The following is a 22,262-nucleotide window of genomic DNA, read 5'->3' as shown; positions in this document are numbered from 1 at the left end:
CTCTCTCTCTCTCTCTCTCTCTCTCTCTCTCTTAATCTCATTAATTTCTTTTTCTTTTTCTTTTATGAACTGGAAGAGTAACTATGAAATATTTATGTGAATTTATTATTGCATCTATGTTGGCATGATTTGTGATATTCAATTAGTGGCTGAGATGTAATTGTACTTGATTGAGACTTCTATGTACTTGGTAAGGAATTTTTTGAAAAAGGTGATGATGTAAAAAAAAAAAAAAAAAAAGTGACCCTTTTGTATTAGATTTTTTATTATTATTATTAAAAAACTAGAGGGTGGTTAGTACAGCTACTCACACATTTTTAATTTTTAAATAATATTACACGTATTTTTATACATTTTTTCACTCACATGTATTTTTACACATATTTTTAAATAACAAAACACATATTTTCAAACACATATACCAAATACCCCTCAACTCTTTAGTATTAGTTAAGTACAAGTTAAACATCATAATTTTCCTCAAAAAAAAAAAAAAAGTTAAACATTATAATATTTTAAAAACGCAACCAGCCACAATAAAATAAATAAATTTTTCTCAAAATTTTTGAGACATATTTTACTTCAAAACAAAGGAAAATGTAAGTATCTTATAAAGTCATTATACTACTTTTATAACCTGCCAATGACTTCTTGTAGCATGTTTGTGTAAAGGGATGATGTGAAAATCTCGTCCCTCCTATTGCCCATGTACACAATATAAGCCTGCACGCACAATATCATATATACAAGGTAGAAAATATAAAGCATGTTTAACAGTTTAAGTCGTCCCACATAAAATAGAAGGCAAATTTCATGGCTATTAGGCCATTAATAGGTGGCTAAACTGGCTTCCATAAAAAATTAATAGAGATCAGCTATAGAAATATTTGCCTTTCGCTCATTCTGAGAAGCTGAGTGACCAATAAGCAGAGTGGAGGCAGCGAGGCTGAGAAGGAGAAGCCATGAAAGGCTAGTGGTTTTGCTTGCCATTGGAATTGGACGGTTTGCTGTGCTAGCTATAAACTTGGCTAGCATGTAGCAAATATCTTCAAACAAGATTTCAGCTAAACTGTAACTCCAGCCCCTTCAAAACACTATCTACTATTATTCGCATGCAATATTATCCAAATGAGTCAAGTATTGTATTTAAAAATCAAGAATTTAAGGAAAACTAAAGAGTTTTTACCTTAGTTTCTAGAGGTGCTGAGCCCAGAGGAAGTGTTCTTAATTTTTACTGCAAGCTAAATGGAAAACAATTTCCTGAAGGAGGTTGATGGTGCATTGAAGTGGCATCCAATGATGGGAAGAAGTGGTTGCATAGCCACTTTATATAGCTGGGGAATTGGGAATGATGTTTGAGAGCTTGGGCTTCAAATTGACCAAAAAATCCTCACTGTAGTAAATGCTGCTATACATTTGGGTTAATCATGCACTAATGCAAAGCAATAATACTACTAATTTTCTAAAACTAAAAATTCTCACATGATACTAAAGTTAGATGAGTTTTCAGCCCCAGAATGTGTGAGATAAATAAGCAACATTAACTTGTAATTTAAATAATATTACAGTGTCACAAAAATTCTACTTAAAATATTGGCATGTAATTGGAGATTGTAATGGGTTGGGTTTAGTGGGTTTTATGATTTATCCTGATTTTAAAATTAAAGAAAGCTTGGAAATTTTATTAATGGATTTAGGGTTATATATTTTAACTCACTACTGTTTGTGAACAATTTGGTTTCTATATATTATACCAAAATAATGTTTTTGTCCTAAAATTTGCATAAAATTTGTTTTTTGTTCTTAAACTTTAAAAATGTTATTTTTTCATCTTTGTTTAGAGGAATATACACGTATTATGAACTTCTTTTCAGAACCTAAGTTCTTCCCTAAGCTCAATCAAAAATCTTCCCCGTTTTCTGTTGAGAGGAAAAATTTGGGGATTTTTGTTAAGTATTTAGGTTAATTCCTTCGTCAAAAGACAAGTAGATAGCTATGAGTTGGTTAGCTATCTAAAACGAGCTCCGAAGATGTGTGTGTGAAAATTTGGAACAAGTTGATTTTTTTTTTTTTTTTTTAATGAAAAAATCTTTTATGCCCGTGAATAACATTGACAAAACATGTGGGCCAAAACTACATCCAAAAAAACAACCCATGGCTATTGAGAGATCACTAATTGGCCAATACATGAGAAGTTATTATTGTATTTATTTATTCCCTTTTAGTTTTTAGGTTTTTTTTTTTTTTTTTTTTTAAATTATAGAATCAGTTCATTTTGATTCAAGTATGAGTGATTGGGGGAGAAAGATTGTGCTTCCGCAGGGAAAGAGCTGTCCTTGTTAGTTGTTTACTTTGTGGACACATTTTTTGGGGTGCTCAAAATACTAGGAAAATTTTTCTTAGGTGGGGTTAGAGCATCTCCAGTAGATTAATGAAAGTCATTTTTTGGAGAGCAAACCCAAAATAATCGTCTCCAATAGATTCTCTAAAAATAAAACTTTTCCTTTTTTTTTTTTTTTTGAAGTCACTACCGTAGTTCTCTTGATCTAGAGAACACTGTAGCAACTCCAAACCATTTTTCTCATTTAAAATAATCCACACTTGAATAAATCCGAATAAAAAATTTAGCACAGTAAATTAAAATTTCAACATTTATATCAACCTCAACGGCTACAAAGTCACCAAAACACAATATGAACAAAATACAAAATGCAATCTAATCGTGAAACACATTCTTTCTCATAAAACTAATAAAATCATAACAAATTAAACCAAAAAAAAAAAAAAAAATTGACCCACAATATATATGGAGATAGAGGACAGAGGATGAAGACTATTTTACTCTCCCTTGGTGGAGCACAAAAGTGATTTCCCCTCTATGTGATGAGAAGATGAATGGCCTGTTTTAGTGTTTTTAGTCCAAGTGAAAGAGACATCGAGAGATAAAACAAGATATGTGCGTGGAGGAGAAAAAACAAGAGAAAAAAGAAAAGAAAAAGAACAAACATATGGATGGAAAAAAATGAAGAGATAAGAAAAAATAAATTAAATTAAATTAAAATTGAGAAATATTACCACAATATTTTTACAATTCTTTCACAATAAATTTTACATAGCAAGTTGTTATTGGCTATTACGGTTAAGAAAAAATAATTTTAGTGGTGAGTTCAAATTAAAACCCGTAACAACTTACCACGTAAGAACATAATACTTCTCATTAAAATTAATTGATCATACAACCCACTATATCATTGCCACAAGTGCTACACAAGATTTGTTAAAAAAAATCACCAAAAAATTTAAATATTAAAGAAAGAATGATGAAATAATATTTAAATAGAATAGAAAAAATATAGAGAGTCTGTTAAAAAATGTATTTGAAAAAATATGTAGGTAAAAAGTAATTGTTTATTGTCCAAACAGTATAAAAATTTGGAAAGGTTGTTAGGGATGCACTTAGTGTCTTATATGTATAATGACTTTGGTTGACTTAAAAGATGAGAATCTATCAAGAATATTTTTGAGGTGCTCAAAATAGTAGGAAAATTGTTCTTGGGTGGGGTTAATGGACTCAGGATGAGTTTGGTTGACAAAAAATTGCATTTCAATGATTTCATTTCTAGGGTGGTAACCATTGTAATTTTGTTTTTTTTGTTTTTAAATAATTTAAGGATTGTGTTTGTGATCATATAAAGTTGTGGAGCCTATCCCTCGTGTAAAAAGAAAAAGTATTGCTTTCGAACTACCTAATAATTTTCCCTAAGGCGGAAAAGGAAGTTTGAAAGGCTTGAATGTAAGGTTGCCCTCTCTTTCCCCTTCGGATATTCTTCTCTTTTACTATTCCACAAACTGGTCCGACCCGACTGATTTGTTAGGTCTTGTCTAGACCGTACGGTAGTGGACCCTCCACGTGTTTGAATGTTTCCTCTTCTAATTTTCTTACAGGGTGGACCGAAGAAAGAGCCTTTTGTTCTGGGCCCACTACGGAGGATGTGGACATAGAAAAATGAAACATGAAATTATCTTAAGAGTAGGCCATGGGCCATATAAAAGAGCCACTTTTTGCATGTTTTCTTTACTTTATAGATCCACCGCCCACGGTATTTGATTATGCAATAATTTTTTTATTTTTTTTAAAAAATAACATTTCATTCTGCAGCTATATGATTTGTTTGATTATTAAAAATATATTGCTGTCATATATACTTTTACAAATTAAGCTTTAAACTTCTATCAATCTTATTTCAATACAATACTATACTCTTATGTTAGAAGAGAATAATAAACTTAATTGTAGTCTGGTTAAGTATTTTTTTAATGTTACAAATTGTCTTATGTGAATGGAAGATGTTCCAATACAGTTTTATAATATTTTTCAGGTTGATATAGCCAGTCTTCATTAATAAATTTTTCAGGTTATTCTCTTCTTAAAAAAAGTTTTATTTCCATACAATTAAAAACTATATAGTTTATAAATATACTTTGCCTTGTTTTTATCCCAAGTGTGAATGACCAAATTTTCGGCAATTTATTATAAATAAAATTAAATTAAAAAACTGGCACTTTACAAGTAAACAATTTTTCAAGTGTCTCGCCGTGGCTGTGTTGCGTGAATAAAATATTAGAGAATCATTCATGTCTTTTGAATTTCATCTCAAACGTGGCATCTATATATGCTATGTAACTACTTGCAACTCAGTCGATAAACTTGACCATCTTGAGTAATTGCTAAACAGCTCTCATATGTGTTTCACGTTTGGTTTCGTCAATAATGTGAAGCGAAAGGATAAGGTAATCCTTTTTCCAGTAAAGAGAAAGGAGGAGACAGGCTTTTGTTTTTATTTTTGGATTCTTATGGAATATATAATAAGATAAGACTTGATTTTTTTAAGCGAAGGAAAAGATCCATCTAAAAAAAAAAGTGAAGGAAAAGAAGATATTAAAGGGCCTATCGAGAAATGTAAAAGGGGATGTGACAAATGAAAAGTGAAATAATTTTACCAAATCACAGTAGAAAGTTGAAGAGAATTAACGCGACTTAACCGAATGGTCTTCTTCCACCGCATAAAGTTTTAATTAGCAACTATATCTACACAATACTAAACAATATTTTACCATTTTTAACCTTTTAGTAAAACTTAAAACTAAAACAATAACAAAATTTTACAATAACCCAACGTAAGGTCTAACCTTTTACTAACCTTTTAGGCTTAGTATCTTAGTCCTAAAAGCTAAAACAATAGTAATTCATGGTATTACAAATTTACCATGGTTCATGGTTCATGGTTCATGATATTCTACAAAATCATGGTCTATGAAGTACAGACTCTCAGTGGCGACTCGAGGAATTTTGTCCAGGGTGTTCCTATTCTATTTTGAAAAAATTTCGAGTCATTTCGGTTTATTTCGGGTGTTTCGGGAAATACCAACTGAAATTCAAAATTTGGCCGGCATGAAGTTTGTGCTTAAAAAAAAAAAATTCTTAAAACCAAAACAAATTTACATTCTGTACACCGAAAAACTTCAAAAGGAAAAAAAAAATGAAAAGAAAAGAAATGAACAAAGGTACCTATACAATAAACTATGAGTTCATTTGAAATATTAATAAAATTATTAATTATTGTTGTTTAATTGTTTCATTAATTTGTTTGTCTTTTATAAACTATAATTTGTTGTATTAATTTGTTGTATTGTTGTTTCATTAATTATTAAATTATTAATTGTTGTTTAGCCTAACATAATTTAATTTGTTTGTCTTTTATAATGTATTGGTTAATTAAATTATTAATTATTGTTTATTAGTTGCTTTTCCCAATTAATTATTGGTTAATTAAATTATTGTTTATTAGTTGCGCTAGCACACATCTATGTGCACATTACACTAAAAGAGCCGGCCATGTGCACATTACACATCCCATGGGCTGATGTGCACATTACACTGCTTTAATTATTGTTTACCCGGCCTTATGTGTTCATCCACCCCACCCCACTCAACAGACAAGAAATTTCCCCAATTGCAAAAGCCAATTGCAAAAGCCAACTGCCAATCAGAAAATTTCACAATTACAAATCACAATACACATTACATTAAAAGACAATTAATAACCATAAAACAAAAAAAGACAATTAATAATTTAATATCTCACCAACGGTCCAATGCAAACACACACACCAACACCAACAACAACACCCACCAACACCAACTGATAAAATATTAAGATAAAGCCAAATTCAAAAAGTTAAAAAAAAAAAAAAAAAAAAAAAAAAAAAAAGCCAAATATTAATAAAGTTAAAGTCAAAGCTCACTGGCCCAATCACAGAATTAGATAAGACAAAGTATTAAAATTACTAAATTAGACTTAAAGAATAAAGAGAGAAAGGGACTCATAATTTTCCTATCAATGATTCAGATAGACTTTTCTCAAAAAAAAAAAATGATTCAGAGAGAGAGAGAGAGAGAGAGTGAGAGACTGAGAGAGAGTTAGAGAGAAAAAGAGAGAGAAGTTAGTTTAGTAAATGAAATACCTTGAGGGAGGAAGCACCGGAGCAGCCGAGCAAGGAGGCCTGAAGGCTGAGGCCGCTGAGGCAGTGACGAGGCGACCCGCGACAAGCGATCTCCGATGAGGGCAGTGGCAAGCGACAAGCAACGATGATGAGGGGTGAGCAATCCGAGCGACGACAATGATCTAGACTGAACCGATCTTCGACGACGACCGAGCTGTGAGCGACATGACCGATCCGATCTCCGTGACTTCGTCTGTTGGCAGTTGGCTTGAGCCTGAGGCGTTGCTTGCTCTGTCTTTACTCTTTAGGTTTGCTTTAGGCCTTTAGGATTTATGATTTATAAGTGATTTCTAATTTGATTTGCTCTGCAGCTCTGTATTGGGGTTTGGTTGTTGTTTTTGTTTTGTTTTTCTTTTTTTTTGGAGAATCCGTGGGTTCTGTAATCTGTTGGGCTTGCCGAGTTGCCGTCGGCTTGCCATGGGCTTGGCTCTATTGCAATTTTTTTTTTTTTTTCAGATTTTAGTTCAAAAATTTTTTTGGGCTTTTTTTTTTTTTTTTTTTTTTTTGGCTTGAAAGTAGAACAAATAATTTTTTTTTTTTTTTAATTTGAGGGTGGCCCTAATTTTTGATTGAGGGTGTTCCTAACAGAGAACAAATATATATATATAAAAAAAAAAAAAAAAAATTCAGGTTATTTTTCAGGTCAAGGTGTTCCTGGGGACACCCTGAGTTACATGTGGCGTCGCCACTGCAGACTCTACTCTATTTATGGTTAGCCTATTGTATTCTATCACTTAACATTATAATATAGGACCTTTGAAACCCAAAAAAAAAAAAAAAAAAATTACAATTAATATAGGCTTGTATTATATCTAACAAAGAGAACTAGAGACTCTTGTTCAGAATATTTGTGTTCTTTTCTCTATCTTTCAACACTTCAGTCAGACACGAAAATAGTTATGCATGTAAAAATAATAATAATAATAAAATTTAAGAGGAAACAAGGAATAACGGGGCTCTTGACTTGATGCAACCCATCATACCAAACAAAGGGGTGAAAGATTATATTACAATCCATCTCTGTTGTGACCTTCACCAAAAAGAATTTATTTTTAATTACCAAGAGACTCAAATGTGTTAGGGTCTAAGACTTTAGGAACTAATGTATTCGAGCTTCATTTTTTTTTTTTTTCTTTTTTGGTAAAAGTGCAACTTCAATTTTTAGTGGAAATCACTAGTTGAAAATGTACCCACAGAAAAAACTTGGCATAATATAATCACCCTGATATAAGGCTCTTTTCTTGAAACACCAAGTTTTATAATTTGTTTCAAATTTAAATGAAACATCTTATTGTAATACATAGCTTTTTTTTTTCTTCCAAACTTAATAATAAGTTATCAAGGCAATATTCTAATTCTGTGATTATTGACATTGCTCACAAGTGGGGCCTCAGTCTCCGATCTAGATCTATCAATAATATGATGGGCTCCATGTGGCCTAACTCTCTCCCTCTCAGATTACAATTTTGGGCTGCTTTTATTTGGTTCCTTAAATTTGAGATCTTTCATTTGATTTACCAACCTTGATTTTTTTTTTTTTTTAAATTGGTCCTTCTATCTACAAACTTTGACACAATGACCATTTTGAAAGTATGATCAAACTTGCTAGATCAAAAAGAAAATTTCAAATTTAAAGGATTAAAATGAAAACAACCTATATATATATATATAGAGAGAGAGAGAGAGAGAGAGAGAGAGAGAGGTAGGTTTATAGTAGTCTTACGTGATAATTTTTTCATCTCTTTACTTGTGAGTGAGGCTGCAAACCCGCAAGAGAGATAGTAGTGGTAAATCACAGATTCAGTTAACGTGCTACTACAACATGCCAATCAAATTATTATTCAAGATTAGGGGGCCACTGAAAGGATTAAAACATAGTGAAAAAGAAAAAGAAAATGGAAATAACTTATAGTATTAACTATTTTAACTAAATAAATCATGCAGCCAAAAAGAAAACTAGGTTAATTTTATATAAATTATGAAAATTGGGACTTATGCCGAATGCTAATAGGTGTTTAGCAAACTACAAAAGTATAACAAAAGAGAATAATACTGATTCTAAATTTTGTATCCTAATATTAGTCTAGATGATAACATATTTCCATCAAAAGTAAAAAATGATAATTTTGTGATTAGGAAAACAAATTCAAAATAAAAATTAAAACCTGTTGAAATTACTAATTAGAACTAATTCTATATTACATTGAAACCATTACTCTGGTTTTCTAATGGAAACACCCCCCTCTCCCCCTTTTATTGAATTCTGTTAGGACATATGTGTTTTCACTTGTCAAGAACATATGTCACTTATTTATGTGAATTGGCTAAATCCTTTGACAAAACGCACTCTACTTGTAATTGGGTAGTTCTAGGTGTTTTTAATACTTCAAGAAACAAAATTTCAAGGTCAAGTGTTGAAGTCATCAAGTCTGTCCAAGAAAAAGCAAGTTGAAGTGCAAATTCATTAAATCTCGACACCTTCTCGATAGCTACCTCGACACCTGCTATCTGTCAAGATTTATAATTTCAGATTTTCTGATCTAATTTTCTTGGGATCCGTGAATATGCTTTTGGGCCTTCTTTTCTCCAAACCCTAAACATATAAAAAGATTGTTTTAAGAGCCGTCAAGTGTGACACAAGTTGCAAAAGCATTGAGCAATCCCTGTTCAAGCAAATTGTGATCAAAGACGAAGTTCTTGACCTAGTTCATCTTCTCTGAAGAAGTTGCTATGTATTTGCACCAAAGGGTTTTGTGACCAAGCATCTTCCTGATCTTCATCGTGTAGGATGAACTGAAGAACTTTGCAGCCAACCTCTCTTCCTTAAGTTGGTGTTTTGAAGTCGCATACTGGGATCCACACATTGGTTAGTCACGTACTTGGGAGTCATGCATCAAAGGTGGGAACTGTCGCTACAAATCAAGTCTAATTGGGTATTAGGGTAAGGGTTCAATTGTAGGTTGGTAAGGTACTTGGGATTCCTTTACTTGTAACCGCTTGATTTGATAATAGTAGAGTTTCGGGAGTGGTGACCTGAAAATCACCCGATGGGGTTTTTGCCGCGAGGTTTTTCCCCATTCGTAAACAAATCACCATGTCATTTAATTTCCGCTGCATATTTAGTTTTTGGTGATTTGTTTATGCTTCCACGCAATTGCATGATAAATTGATTAATTAATAACTTGGCTAATTAATTAATTGGTTTAATCACAATAAGTCATTCAGTTTGTGGCCTATCAAATTCCTTAAAATGCTTAGTTTCCTTTTTATATATATAGACAAACAAACACACTTTATAAAGGCACTCATAGTGATAATGCAAAGCTAGTTCTAATTTTTTTACATATTTTTTTAGAAATAAAGGTGACAAAAAAATGTGGTTAATGTTCATGAATCTAATAACAAAATTACAAGAGGAGAGTGAGATTTGAACCCTAAAGCTAATAACATAATTTTATACAACAAAATTTGTAATACTCATAATGTCACTCGAAAAATTATCCTACATAAATGAATAAGAGAAGAAATACATGTATGTGTGTGTGAAGAACAATGAGAGAGAGAGAAAGAGAGTTCAACACTTGATTAGCCTCGGGACATTAAGCTAATAAGTTAATGATGTGAAATTCACCTGCCCTCAAGAACTTTCCCCAGCACACGATTGATTGCTGAATTTGTTGCATGTTTGTTTGTGCATAATTTCGAATCCAACATCACTATATAGGACTACAAGTAAAAAAAACAAATTATGTAATTATAGCCCAATATCTAAGGAAAAAGGAAGTTTGTAATTACTTTCCTAAATAATTTGGAATGTAACAAAATTTTCACCTTTCTAGCACCCTTGGCACTTGCATTACTGGCGAAGAAGACAAACATTATCAAGAATAGGCAACGAAGAGAGCCCCGCATTGTATGAGTCTTTTTTTTCTTTGTTCTTTTTCAAAAATTATTTTGGGGTTAAAGTGGCACTTAGAACAAGAATATAGTTATGTTAGAATATATTCTTCTTGCCCTTCTACTTTTCTATATATAATCAGGGACAGACCTACGTTGGGGCAGAGGGGGGCCATTGCCCCCCCCCCCCCCCTGGAAATTTGGGGGTTAGGGATTTCTATTTGGTATTGGCGTGATTTGGGGTTTTATTTGGGTTAGGGAGGTTAGTGATGGTCACGTGAGGGACACGTGACTTTTAAGGCGGGAATAAATAACAGTGATCACTGTAGCTATTATTTTATCATTTTGTATCAATTCCGTTTGCTACGTCAGCAAAATCCGTTTACGATGTACCGGGAGGGACAAAAATGGAACCGTTTTTCAGGATAGGGACTAAAAGCGGTAAAAATAAAACTTAGGGACCAAAACGGAAATCGTGTGAAAATGTAGGGACGAAAATGTGCTTTTCGCCAAGAATAAAGTAAGAAGGAAAATCTATAGTAAGATGCTCTAAAAGAGATAATAAAAACCGAGCACGAAACTCTGTGATAGAGTTGTAGTGAGAGAGAGGATGGAGTACAAATGTCATCACCATGTTTAGGAATCTAGGACCTTTAGCAAAAGGCCTACATGATGTATACTAATGCTCACCCCAATCAGCAGGGCGCTGACAAAAGGCAGAGATGAGCTTATCTTTGGACATAGTCCTCAGACGCTCACAAGAAGGATAGTTAGAAAACTCTATCCTAGGAACCATAAGCACATCCGCAACTAGCTGCGGTGTGACAGGGATGTGCGTACCTCGAACGTGAGTGAAAAAGAGAGGTACTGAACGATCTATCCCGTGCATATTGGAGTAAAACTCCTGAATCAGTATGAGAGGACAAGTGACCGGGATGTCACACAGTGACTCCCATCCCCTACTGTGGATGACAGAAGGAAGGTCAGTGTCGGCGAAGTCCGCCAGAATGACTTGGCGTTCCGAATGAACACCTCGTCGAGAAAAGTTCTCCGTAAATGCCTTGTGGGCATCTCCATCACAAAACCGAAGGTTAAGAGGAGCAGAGTCAGAAGAAGAGGAAGCTCCAGAACGCAGAGGGTTCCGAGTAGGAGTGAATTTACGTTTGGGTGCCATAGACACTACTAACGTAAAAAAATGAGAAAGAGATAGAGATGGAGACAATCAGAAAAGTCCCAACACAGTTCAAATAGATCAAATATATTGAACAAAAAGAATGTATGCATGAGAATGCATAAGCATGTGACATGTAAATCAAAAGGCATCATGGGTTCAGCCCAATCCAATCCTACCAGCACACAGCATAGAGCACACATCTAAATACATGTAAATATCATTCTAATGCACATGGAATGCAATGTATGACATTTTGAAAGCATTTAAGTGAAAACCCAACCCAAAATTTCAAGAAAAACTCATCAATTTTGAAAAACCCCAAAAATTTTCAAAAATCCCAAAAACTAGGTTTCAAAACATGAAATGCATGAGAAAGGGAGGGAAAAATGAACTTACCAAGTGATTGAAANAATAAGAGAAAAAGTAGAATTCAGAGTGTTAGTTCGGTTCACTGCGCAATTGAATCATCCATTAACACAAAAAGAGAGAAATAGGGACAAAGTCACAAAACCTCTAGAAAACTAGAAAGAAATTTTTACTTTCTTTTCTTTTTCTTTTTTTTGGGAGGCCATAGGTCATGCGCCAGCGGCCAGGTATAATTTTGGAAACCTAAGCCTTAAAACACTTTAAATGGGAAAGCTTTATTATAATTATTATTTTTTATATGAATGTGACCAACATCGGTCATGTCATCTACTCAATTCGACTAAACCACAATACCACGGTACTCAACTAGGCTACTAGTAACAATCTAGCAAAAATAAGTATGACATCAACTCTTTAACTGTGGATTTCAGTTAACTTAATTAGTTAAATTTTATTGTTGAAAACAAGATTTGAGGTTCAACGCTTTCAATCTCCACTAACACCAAAACTAATTAGCGTTTTAGTTCGATGATAAAACAATCATCATAAAACAGACACAATAAATTTCAAAATTATGGTATTTTTAAAAAATTACACATTCAAAGATAACCGACAGATGCTACAATGGTGTCTATTTGATCACGTCAACCTTGCAACCAACACATCCATCATATGATATGAGTCTGTGTATTTGGATAGGTTGAGGATGTTTTCATGGCCCCCTTCAAGTTATTAGTTTATCGGATAACGTTATTTTTAATATCTACATGTCAACTTTGAATATTGAATAGGGATTTGTAAGTTGTAATATTTTATTAAAAATTTCCTAGAAAAAATCGGTGGAGCTAGCAAACAAAATCTAGCATCAGTTTTACTTAGTCAAGTCAATATATTATCAATGTTAAATCATTAAAAATGTCTTACTTTCAAATCATTAATACTAACGTTGTGATGACGGTCACGCGTTTTTCGTGCATGTAGCGTGCGGATGACATTGCCAGTTTGCAACACTATTTATTACTGTATTAATTTTTTTTCTTTGCAGTCACCTTCACCAATACGCATAACACAATTATTATATACTTATATTTTAGACCAATGTTTGAACACTATGCTATCTTAAAGTCTATTTAGATACCGCTTATTTTACTGAAAACTAAAAATATTGTAACAAAATAATTTTTAAATGTGTAAATAGTGCTGTAAGACCTATTTTAATGAAAAAGTTACTGAATAAAGAGGTTTATAGGTCCTGTGAACAGTACACAGGACCCAATGAATAGTGTCATTCCAGTGAAAATTTGGATGGTCAAAGAGGTGGTGGGTCCCGGTGCACTGTGCACAGAACCCACTGACAGACACTCTCACGTGAAATGCGCACGTCAAAAAAAAAGAGAAAATGCAAACGCAGCACTGTGGACGCCAATCTAAACACATACTTAATTGTTTTCTTTCCTTTCTAAACACTCTTTTTTTTTTTTTTTTTTTTTTTGGGGGTGATAGTAAAACCATTGAGGGCGTGGGTTAGTTATAGGAAATTCTCGTGACCAACCACACCTGCAAGCCGAGGAGTTGTAGATTCAAGTAGTGGCATACCCCATTGAAAGCATTGCTTATGCTGCTAAAAAATAAAATTATACTTATAAATTGTATATAAGTTAGAGCTTAAAAATAAGTTGAATCTTAAGTCAACTCCATAATAATTGTTCTTTATCATCAATTCAAAACATCAATTGACTTTTAATATAAGTGGGATTTGAATTCAAAATCTCTTACTTGACAATAGAAAATTATACTAATAAAGCTGATAATATTTCTCTCTCGTTTTTCTTTTGTCTTTTTGAAGATTTGTAATTTTTTTGTTTGTTTCTAAGTATGAAGGAGAATTTGCGAAAATTTATGGTTAAATCAATCATGAATTATTGGGTTCAAAGATAATTCTATCATTATAATCTGAAAACAAAAATGGAGAGAGAGAGACGCAACAAACAAGTTCCCTGGTAATTGAAGGAAAAGAGCCAAACAAATCATCGTCTTGTGACCCACTAAAACAAGCAATAATAAATTGCCTAACTTAAGGGATCTCTTTGACTCTTTTGTTCGAATCCAAACACACAATAATGTTTTTCAGCTAAAAAAAAAACACACACACACAATAATGTTTGGTCCTGTCCTCTGCAATTACTCCTTCCCAGTTATAAAAGACAAGTTAAAAGAAATAGTCTTTTTCCTTAAGTCTATCAAAGATCTTTCTTGGGTGAACTCGAATTAATTAATATATCTCTATTCATCTTCACCCAGTAGCCACTTGTTGTGTTCTAGTACTAATGAGAAACGTTTTATTCAGAATAATATTTATAATAATAATTGAAACATTTTACTTGGATGGCTGATTTTTCATGGTAGCATTGTTGTCAATACCGTTTTTTATATGTGGACATAGGTTGGTCCATTACTCCAATTCCTTTGTACTAGTGTCTAGTGGATCCCTTGAGATGTTGATTCTTGATAATTATTTGATATGTATCCATAATTCTATATTTCAACGAGTTCAGGGTCTAGATTAGGTTCAATACATTGGATCCAGTCAGATTATGACATGTATTTAAAAATAGACATATGTTACCATCTCAGTGGGTCTACTACTACTTAACGCTGGACCCAAACTGCTCCCGAGTTCAATGCCTAGAAGCGCTGAATCCAATACGCTGTTCCATATATACATAAATATCTTCAAAAAACTTGAAAAGTCTCATACTCTCAGCCAATGCCCGAAAGCACTGAACCCAATAAGCTGCCTCTATATACATAAATATCTTCCAAGATCTTGAAGAGTCTCATACTCTCGTCTAATACCAGTTGCACTTCCTTGTCTTCGAAACGTTTTTACTTGTATATAAATACCAGATAATACACAACTATCCTATAATTTGTTCCTTTGTAAATATTTTTATGCTTGATATTGCTAATTGCCCTGTCTATAATTCCTCTAATCATATTTTCTAGACGGACTACAGAGTACAGCCACTTCGAATTGAAGTGTTGTAAGTTTTAACAAATCTACTTTAGAAGGAATACGTTTATTTTTCAAATGATTCGTAAAGAAAAAGATCTTGATTTATTAAACTTCAACAAAGATAAAAGCAATATATCTTAACTAGCAACCTTTTTCTTTTCGATCTCTCTAACTCTAGAACTCTATCCAATAGATCATATCATTTATTTCAATACAAATTTTTATTATTATATGAGAATAAGGATGTGTTTGGATACTGTTTATTACTGAAAACTAAAAAAACTGTAACAAAATAATTTTTAAAAGTGTAAATAATGCCATGGGACTTAGTTTTGAAGTTGTTTTAAAAGAAAAAGGTATTTATCGATCCTGTGAACAGTGCATGGGATCCACTGAAAAAGGAAACACAGACTGATAGCGCAAAACGCACTATCCAAACGTGCACTAAGTACCATTATTACGGATGAAGGTATAGGGGATTTGAATCTAGGTTCTTATCCAGAAGAGAATCAAATAGTAGAACTAAAAGTCGCAAAACTTTTGGCTACAGGGAAATATCTCTTTCACACCCACTACAACGATAGATGCAAGAGATAGTTATCTCTTGACTATATATATTTTATGATTTGAAAATTGAAATGATATATTGATACAAGTTGGCATTAGGTAGTTAGTACAATCCGATAAAGAAAACGAGATGCTTGTTGATACTATACCACAACTTGGCTTTTATAATAATCCTTGATAAATCCATTAATTGTAGTTTTACTAATTTATTTAATAGTATAGTTATGCAAAGGAGAAAGTGTCTCCATCCCATGCAATCGTCTTTCCCACATGCAACAAACATCTAAGTCAACCGACAAGCGGAAATTTTATGGATGATTAAATGTTAGGTTTTGAAGTATAAGCATGCGTTTGTCATCAGCTTATTTAGCGTTTGAATAATTGTTTTTTTTAATTAAAATTTCTTATATTCTATAAAAGTGAAGTTTTAAAAAATTGTACATAAAAAAATAGAAGTTAAAAGTTAATCAAAAAACCTTGACACAAACGGACACTAAGTATCCGTTTGGATCCCACATTTAGCATCTACGTTTTGCATTTTTGCCTCTTTTTTTTATATTTTTTTTATTTTTTGTTTAACCAGCGCATTAAGGTAAAACTAAAGTATTTTTAACAGTGAACAATAACCCATAAATTTTTTTTTTTTTTGTTTTCAACAATAAATTTTTAGTTTTCAACAAAATAAACGGTATTCAAACAAAACTTAACTCCTTAGGTAGCAGGTCTTACTTCGCTTACATTGGCAAATTGAGGGCCTACCATCCATAAACAAGGACACCATGCTCATTCAAAGGACATAATTTAAACATTTTCTAACCCGTGGACTAAGTCCATGAACAATATAAATTTTGCAGCAATGGGAGAAGTGGCTTGCATAGAAGGAGTCTTTTTTCCCCCTAATTGGCTGACCTGGTAGCCATGCTCTTGGTTAACGTGTCAGCTTGGGAATTGAGACACATGAACAAAAAGGTTGGCTCCATTCAATATATAAAGGCATGCATTTATGTGTGGTCTCTTTAAGTTTCTTATTATTCTTCTCAACATATCAGTCATGACTCATGACAACTGAATTCCAAAACATTTAGGGGGTGTTTGGTAGAGTAGTTTGAAAATTGTTGTTTATTATTTTTTGAAATACGTGTGAGTGAAAAAGTGTGTTGAAATGCGTAAAATACTGTTTAAAAACTAAAAAATGCTGTTTGAAATGGCGTACCAAACGGGGCCTTAATTCCTTCAACCACTTTCCTCTTTCCCTTCGTCTATAAAACCCAACATTACTTTCACCTTTCGAATTTCCAAATAGGAAATAAATTAGTTAAGTTAGACATAATGGCTTGAAGCAACCTTTTGCCCTAAGCAAAAACACAGCACTCAGATTCTTTGGTAGCACACCCTTAATAGAAAGTAAGTAAAAGAGAAATTCTTTTATTAAGGTAAGAAATCCACCAAAGAAAGATGTATAAATGTCATATTATGATCTTCAACCTAAAACTGATGTCTTATCTTCTAACCAAGGTAACTATCTTATCTAAGAGAAGTATCTTCTACCTAAGAAATGCTAGCTATCTTCTACCTAAGGTAACTAACTTATCTAAGATGAGTATCTTCTACTTAAGAATGTTCTCTCTCTTCAAATAAAAAAAAAAAAAAAAAAAAAAAATGTTCTCTCTCTTACCCATAAACCTAAGAATTAAAATTTTAGGGTAATTATACTCCTCTCATTTGAGATTTGGAAAAATAACACTTTACCCTAAACTTGAAGGGAAGAAATATTTTCCCCTTTAACATCCGATTGACCAAATTTTTTTAAATTAATAATAAAAATGTTGTGTACTAACCTGTTTTAAATTTTTTGCTTAATGGCATATTTCAAAAACTGTCATACATTTTAGATTTAGAATTCATTGTTGTACATTTTAAATTAAAGTGTATTTTAAAATATTAATTATGAATTTTGCTTCTTCTTCTTCTTTTATTTTTTATTTTTTTATTTATCAACGGGCTACAAATAGATTTTCCATTGCAAGTATTTTGGTACTTGAAAATTTGATCATTTTTATTATAAATTTATCAGTTATTTTTTACTAACCTTGGTAAAATTTTTGTATAGAAATTCTTATAAAGATTTAAAATATTTCATTAATTACTAATATAAACAAAAGGAGGGGGTGTTAATTTTTTAAACCTCAAGAGAGAATAGTGTTTTTTCCCTTCATGTTCAGGGTGTAGTGTCACCCTCTCAAACTTCAAAGGAGGGGATTGTGATTATTCCCAAAATTTTATATTGAGTTAATAATCAAAAAATAAAAAATCTTCAATGATTTAGGCTCAGTTATTTCCATAATTGTAATTTTTAGTTTATATGAATTTATTATGAAATTTTTTTTTATAAAATTTCAATTTCAATTTTTTTTTTCCAATTGAATTGCATCTACTTTTGTGTGTGTGTGTGTTGATGACCTTCTTAATGTATGCCTAATTTTTATTATTATAATTGTATCAACTCAATATCCTTTTATGAATGTAAGAAATATATAAATAAATTATATATATATATTCCTTTTATGACTTATCATGTAGGCATTTGTTTAAATAAGAGTACGTTACAAGGGATAAAATAGTCGAAACAAAATTAAATTTGAATTTGAATTCGTAAACTTAGGAAAATTTTCTCTTTCTTTAACTTTTATTTAGTTTTATGTTTGTTTTTATAAGAAATGATACATATCTTTATTCATTCAATATCTCAATTTACAAATTGAGATATACCATGAGCATTTTCAAATTGCCCAAATCCACGTGTGATAGCATCAACTCTTTGCTAGCAAAATATTGGTGGGGACAAACAAAGGAAGAAAGGAAGATCCACTGGATAAATTGGAAGAAACTTTGCACACAAAAAAAGGAAGGGGGAATGGGTTTTCGTGACCTCCATTCTTTTAACTTGGCAATGCTTTCCAAGCAAGCCCATATCGCCCATGCTGTGACTGCCCATTTCTCCAATTCCTGCTGACTGAGCGTGCTTCGCAATTGCCGAAATAAAAGGAAGAAATCGCTGACAGCGTTGCTGCACTTTTGGGTTCGGCTCTGAACAGAGCCCACACATTTTGAGCAAAGGGGCATTCCCATAAGATGTGGTGCACAGTCTCAGTATTATGAAGGCAGAATTCGCACCGTGTGTCCACATTCACTCGGCGTTGATGCAGCTTGTCTCTAGTTGGAAGACAGTTCGAAACAGCTCTCCATAGGAACATCCTGACCTTTGGCGGCACTTTCAGATCCCATACTTTGTTCCAGGTTGGCCCATCCTCCCGAGCACCAGAATGCTCCGCCCAACACTGCGTACTGGAGCGAAGAGCAACTCGGTACGCAGTTTTTACCGAGAATTTTGGGCCGCGTTTTCAATCCATACAAGCGTGTCTTGGGACTGCAAATGGTCAAGTGGTATGGATAGAATTCCTCCTCGTCCTCTGGCTGAACATGGCATCAAGCTTCCCACGGTCCCACTGCCGAGTGTCTTCGTCTATGAGTTCACAAACTCTCATCTCCACCGTTGCCTCTGTTCGTGGTATTGGCTTGTGTGTGAGCCATGTATGGGTGTACACTCCAATTGTTCTACCATTTCCCACCCGCCACTTTGAGCCTCTAAAGATTATATCCCTTGCTGCCAAAAGGCTTCTCCAAACAAAGGAAGGATTGCTCCCTACATTCGCCATCATGAAGGAGCTGTTTGGAAAATATCGAGCCTTATAGACCTTGTAAAAGTGAGTCTGTGTCATGGATTAGTCTCCATGNAGGTGGAGCCGCCCTAAGAAAAAACTAGCCAGTGGGAAGTGTCAAGCCGTCCCTTTATTGGTATAAAGAGAATGGGAGAGCTTGACAAAAGGCAGAGAAGGGGGAGGGCCATCATGTTTCCAGGCCACCGACAACTCCCTTCTCGGCCAGGCGGAGCTGGAACAAACAGAGGAGCAGATGTAGGGGCTCCGGGATACCTTCCCCCATGATGTTCCCTTGATTCTTTCCAATCCTCACGAGTGTTGGCCGTTGGAGACGGCAACACTCGAGCACCGCCCATGAGGTGAATTCGCACGTCTTCTTCGTCGGGGTGCGCTCCGAGGAAAGACATTAGGTACTCTAACAACATCCCTCCGGGCCACCTTGTAGGGCGCCATCGGGGTTACGCCTAGATTCTACCGCATCGAAAGCCCAGTGGGGGCTGCGGCCATACCGGCTTTTGCCAGTTCCAGTCACAATTCCGGCGGGGTTGTTAAAAGGGCTTGGGAAGTTGGAAGAATGTGTTCTGTCTTTCTGTTTGTGTTGAAAGGTCCATGGGTTGTGGAGAAACCATCTCGCCACCTTTTATAGGGGGTGGGGGTTGGTGAAAATTAATTCATGCAGAGTTCGAAAAGAGAATTATCAGCTGGGCTAATAATGAAGCTATCAATTTCCAAGGAGGCCATAGACCGTTGGATTCGTGTTAATTTACGAGGACGTTAATGAAGGCGCGTTTCGAGCACCGAAGTGTCAAGCGCGGAACACGAACGGACAATGGGCGCTTCATAAATGAAAAAGATGGAGCCTTGAGCTGGAGGCGAGATCAACGCCACGTGTAAAGATCATAATCTGACCCAAGGAGGAATCACCTCCAGTAAAGCGATCCGAGGACAAACCTCTACTTACAGAAAAATAGAAGTGGTAGACAGAACCAAGGTATTGCATGGTCCTCGGACCCAAGCCTATGGCAAAACTATACACACCATTATACCTGGGTACTAGACAGAACCAAGGTATTGCATGGTCCTCGGACCCAAATCTATGGGGAAACTAGATACTTACAGAAAAATAGAAGTGGTCGACAGAACCAAGGTATTGTATGGTCTTCGGACCCAAGCCTATGGTAAAACTATACACACCATTATACCTGGGTACTAGACAGAACCAAGGTATTGCATGGTCCTCGGACCTAAACCTATGGGGAAACTAGATACTTACAGAAAAATAGAAGTGGTAGACAGAACCAAGGTATTGCATGGTCTTCGGACCCAAGCCTATGGTAAAACTATACACACCATTATACCTGGGTACTAGACAGAACCAAGGTATTGCATGGTCCTCGGACCCAAACCTATGGGGAAACTAGATACTTACAGAAAAATAGAAGTGGTAGACAGAACCAAGGTATTGCATGGTCCTCGGACCCAAGCCTATGGTAAAACTATACACACCATTATACCTGGGTACTAGACAGAACCAAGGTATTGCATGGTCCTCGGACCAAACCTATGGGGAAACTAGATACTTGCAGAAAAATAGAAGTGGTAGAAGAACCAAGGTATTGCATGGTCCTCGGACCCAAGCCTATGGTAAAACTACACACACCATTATACCTGGGTACTAGACAGAACCAAGGTATTGCATGGTCCTCGGACCCAAACCTATGGGGAAACTAGATACTTACAGAAAAATAGAAGTGGTAGACAGAACCAAGGTATTGCATGGTCCTCGGACCCAAGCCTATGGTAAAACTATACACACCATTATACCTGGGTACTAGACAGAACCAAGGTATTGCATGGTCCTCGGACCCAAACCTATAGGGAAACTAGATACTTACAGAAAAATAGAAGTGGTAGATAGAACCAAGGTATTGCATGGTCCTCGGACCCAAACCTATGGAAAACTAGATACTTACAGAAAAATAGAAGTGGTAGACAGAACCAAGGTATTGCATGGTCCTCGGACCCAAGCCTATGGTAAAACTATACACACCATTATACCTGGGTACTAGACAGAACCAAGGTATTGCATGGTCCTCGGACCCAAACCTATGGGGAAACTAGATACTTACAGAAAAATAGAAGTGGTAGACAGAACTAAGGTATTGCATGGTCCTCGGACCCAAGCCTATGGTAAAACTATACACACCATTATACCTGGATACTAGACAGAACCAAGGTATTGCATGGTCCTCGGACCCAAACCTATGGAAAACTAGATACTTATAGAAAAATAGAAGTACTAGGCATAACCAGGGTATTGCATGGTCCTCGGACTCGAACCCATGGAGAAAATAACTATCTGAAGAAAAACCAAAGCGTTACTTAGAGTCAAGCTATAATACGGTCTTTAGATTTATATTTGAAGGATAACAGATGGTTTCATGAGGCTAACTCCAGAATAGAATAGAATATTAAGCAGAATACAATAGTAAAGCAAACAAAAGAAAATATCATTAGTTGGAAGCGAAGTATTAAGTATTCAGTTCAAATGGAAAGTATACAACTCCCTTACAACGCCACTGAGGCAAGAAACAAAATGAGATAAAAGAGAAAATAAACGAATTTATCCTATGTCGTATACTAGTCTCCTTGACTCAGTAGGCAAATTAAGTCAATAAGTAAATCAAAAGGCTTTGGCCAAGGCCTAAAGGCTTAGTCTCGAAAGGTCCGCCGGAGGACTTGCCACGTCTTGTGGTATTCCCTGACCCTCGGGTATAACTTCCCCCAACGCTCTCTGGGGCTCAACCTCCTCGGATGGTTGGTCAGTTAACGGTGTATCCTCGGCGGTCTTATCGTGACTCTCAACCGCTGGTAATGAGGACCCCTCCTCGGGAGCAGCAGGTGCAACCTCGCGAATGGCAATAGGGTAATATACCCTGTCCTCCCTCCTAAGATCAGA

General features: G+C 34.6%; 1 protein-coding gene and 1 long non-coding RNA gene across 2 annotated transcripts in view; both read right to left on the bottom strand.

Annotated features, from left to right (window-relative positions):
• Positions 1–22,262, bottom strand: part of LOC112030981 (cucumisin) — a 42,876-nt gene that overhangs the window by 8,127 nt on the left and 12,487 nt on the right. The window lies entirely within an intron of this gene.
• Positions 725–1,295, bottom strand: LOC136068487 (uncharacterized). Its single transcript, XR_010629849.1, has 2 exons — positions 1,187–1,295; positions 725–1,084 (listed from the first exon to the last, which is right to left on the bottom strand). It is a non-coding gene; the product is annotated as an uncharacterized LOC136068487 (long non-coding RNA).

The sequence above is a fragment of the Quercus suber genome, unplaced genomic scaffold (assembly GCF_002906115.3).
Source record: "Quercus suber isolate HL8 unplaced genomic scaffold, Cork oak 2.0 scaffold_117, whole genome shotgun sequence".
Classification (NCBI taxonomy): Eukaryota; Viridiplantae; Streptophyta; class Magnoliopsida; order Fagales; family Fagaceae; genus Quercus; species Quercus suber.
The sequence above is the reverse complement of the archived record's forward strand: the minus strand, read 5'-3'. Positions and strand labels throughout refer to the sequence as shown.